The sequence below is a fragment of the Delphinapterus leucas genome, chromosome 4 (assembly GCF_059928025.1).
Source record: "Delphinapterus leucas isolate spDelLeu-1000000601 "Yukka" chromosome 4, BTC_Dleu_Yukka2, whole genome shotgun sequence".
NCBI lineage: Eukaryota > Metazoa > Chordata > Mammalia > Artiodactyla > Monodontidae > Delphinapterus > Delphinapterus leucas.
The window spans coordinates 6,462,906-6,466,549 of record NC_143132.1 but is presented as its reverse complement, the minus strand read 5'-3'; the positions used below and the strand labels follow the sequence as shown (position 1 = coordinate 6,466,549).

General features: G+C 38.6%; 1 pseudogene; it reads right to left on the bottom strand.

Moving 5' to 3' along the window:
* Positions 1-1,537: 1,537 nt before the first annotated feature.
* LOC111163829 (ORM1-like protein 1 pseudogene) lies at positions 1,538-2,651 on the bottom strand (annotated as a pseudogene).
* Positions 2,652-3,644: the final 993 nt, after the last annotated feature.

Below are 3,644 nucleotides of genomic sequence, written 5' to 3'. Positions count from 1 at the left end.
ACATTAAAAAAACACAAAAAACAAAGAAAACATTTTAAATCTTACAGTATATTATCTTGAAAAATACAGTCGTACAGTACAACAGCTGGCATAAAGGGGCTGGCATCAAGTGAACAGGCAAGAAGAGTTACTGACTGGAGGACGGAGAGGAGGTGGGAGATGGTAGAGCTGAAGAGTTGTCAGCAATAGGAGACGGAGTGCAAGCTGCAATGTCATTCACGCCTGACGTTGACGGTACAGGTTCTGAGCTTGAAATAAAGATACTGCACTGCTGTACTCTATACAGTCCTGTACAGTAAAGTACACAAAAGCACAGCCACTTGTAGAGGATGCACGTACGTGACAATGTACGCCAGACACGTGAACCAACTTATGTGATTGGACATGCGAACACACGTTCACATTTTTGAAAGTTCGCAACTTGAGGTTTCGTATGTAGGGGACTTGCTGTACTTTCCTTTGTAATTTAACACTCTTTCTTGGAACCATCTCATGAGTACATAAGAGGCACACCACTTGTAGCATTCCATTGTATGTATGGATGTCCCATAATATACTTAACCAGTCTTATTTTAGGGGACAAGTGTGTTGTTGCTGTACGAAATTACCCAAATCTATTTTTCAAATGTGATCTGTTCACTAGTACCTGAAGAAGCCATCACGTAATGAAGAAATCACTGCCAATCACACCAGGGCCCCAAGGCATGTGTCTCAGTTGTAAAAAGTGGATTTCCAACAGGGAGCACACATTTTTTTTTTTTTTTTACACCAAAGAAAAATTTATTAAAGTATAGATTACTGGTTATTTAAAAATACGTGAGAAAAGACAAACATACAAAGGCATTATCATACAACTGATTTCTAAACTCAATACTTTTGAAATACAAAACAATGATCATTACCCCCAAAAGTCAGTTTGAAACAAATTGATTTTAAAGTTGGTATTATAATTCTTTTCACTCAATTTTGCTTACAAATGTTACTAGGTTTTTCAGTTTCGCCACATATCAGAAAATTTTTTTGACATGTTTATTTCTCAAAGTAGAATATAGTTATTTCTTGCAATTAATGTCAGCAACTATAGAAAGCTTCTCTTAAGTCACAAGGATTCAGTATGGTTGCTGTTTTGGAAATAGTTAGCATTCTGAGTTATCTATACTAAGACTCATGTATTGACAGGCAAAATGTTAATGGGCAAAGTATGGAGATTGAGAACAGGATGACTAAGAAAAGATGCTATCTCTTACTGCAGACCTGCTAAAAAAAGACTCCATTATTTACTCTGATAGTATTGCTAGAGAAGCAGTTTCTGCCAGATCACAGGTTGGCTATGTAGTTGTCCATTTTAAATTTCCATCGCTAAAGAATGGCAGACTTCAACAATTAGATTGCTCAACCAAATCAGCAGACCTTTAAGTTACCATATACTTTAATTACGAGAAATAAATTATTTTCCTAATTAGTTTAGCAGCCTTGTATCTGGAAAGGCAGCAAAACCCACTTTGTTCCAAAATTAGAAGGCTGACTCAGAGGCTGCTTCTAAGGTGCCTATCTTCTATCATCAATCAGTCGTGAAGGTGGACCTTCATGAACTCAGTAACTTAATAAATGTAAAAATGAACTCATCTATCAACACAATGTTGAGCCTGTAAAACCAAAAAAGTATATTCATAAGGTAGGAATTGGTTTGTATAAAACAAGAGGATATATATCCTCTTATATAACACAAAAGGAATATGCATGGTAATGAAAACAATCTATAATAAACTTGTAAAGAAATGATTCTGGTTTACATGTAACTCTGCTCAAACTGACCATGACTGAATGATTAAACATTTTCTTCTCTTAACATAATGCCCATTCATTATAAGCTTAGCTGGACTTAGTTTCTTATAAATCTCTTATTTCCTTGGATTTATCTACTACACCTTTACTTTATAGCCATTTAACTTATAAGCTGGGCCTGCGCAGCCTGCCTCTGAAGCCTCTCTACAGAAGGATACCAGATGCATTAACAAAGGCATCTTCTCATAAGAATCTACACTTCAAAACAGCATATGAAGAACCAACAATTGGCTCTCCAATGTAGCTACCTCTCATTTCACATTAGCACAGAAATGGTGCAGTTTAGTACCCATTCCTTCCTTACAGAAAACTCAGTAGCTGTAAACATTTTTGTTGTTTCAAAACACATTTCAATACTTATTAATTCCAAAGATCCGAACACAATGTAGCTGCGGCATTTTGGGAATTAGCACACTCAGGAGAGCAGCTGTGTTTAAGAAGAAGTGAATTGGATCATACTTCATATAGAAACTTGCCAGAAAATATAGAATTATTGGAGAAATTGTGAAAAACTTCCGTGAAGATGTAAACTGTACTCCATAGTCCAGTTGTGCCCAGTGAGTTAGGAGCCTCGCTTTACCCTGGTCAGGAGTTTCAAATGGCGTTCCTTTTACTGCATGCAAAAATACATACATCCCCAGATTATGTATAACATTTGTTAAGGTCCAGGCAACAGGAATACTGAGTAAAACGATATGAAGCAAGCCAACTCCCAAAGCATATGTCATCCACATACCCCGGCTGTTCATTACACGGGTATTTGGATTCACCTCACTGTGGGCAACTCCAACATTCACGTTTGCGATTTAATGTGGTGTTGTGTCCATAAAGAGTGTTCAGAGTTCAAATCACTCCTTTATGAGTACTGAAGCCGCCGCCCCACTCCCGGTGGCTGGCTCGGCGCAGTATCAACTCCACTGCTGGGAGCACACATTTTTACCCCACAGAATTTGGGAGCTGAAGAATTTTCCCTCTCCACCTAAGTTCTTCCGAGAATTTTTCTGACAATTTGCCTCCAATCTAAGGACTGTGAAACCCTCTTATGCCCAATATACAAAAGAGTCTCTGGGTATTACAGATTCACACAAGAACAAAGCCATCACACAATTAAAGGGCCCACAGCACCTTTAAATTTCCACTAACACCTGATTCTTTCGATTCAAACCCTTTGTATGTTAAGAGACATGCAAAGGATAAACTGATTTTAGCAAGAGAAAGCACTCAGCAAAATGACTACCCCATAGCAAGTGCTCAGTTAATAAGAGCAAAAAATCAATGAGCCACCTACAACCTGCTTCCTGTAGTCACTAAAATAGTAACCACTTAAAAACTCAAAAGAGACGAATAAACACTAAAAAGAAAGTTTAATGCCTGCAGCCCACTTCAGTTTTCCCCTACCCCCAATTTCTACCTTAATGTCTGATGATCTAAGCCAGACTTCAACCCTGGATCATATCACAGCACTAGATCTGTGGGTTCTAGAATCAAGGCAGTAACTATACCACATCGCCAGAAGGGCCATTGTCGGTGGTTGTCAAAGTGTGGTCTATCCAGAGACCCCCGGGAGTCTCAGACTCTTTCAGGGACTCCATGAGGTCAAAGCCGGTTTTATGGTAACACTAAGACCTGTCTTTCTCACTCTCACGCTCTCAATATACTGTGGAGTTTTCCAGAAGATTTGTGACATGTGATATTGCAACGGATTGAAAATAAAGGCAGGAATGAGAAAGAGCCCAGCTGTCTTCCAGCAGGCCAGCCATTAAAGAGACTTGAAAAAAAATGCAAAGGAATGCTGCTCT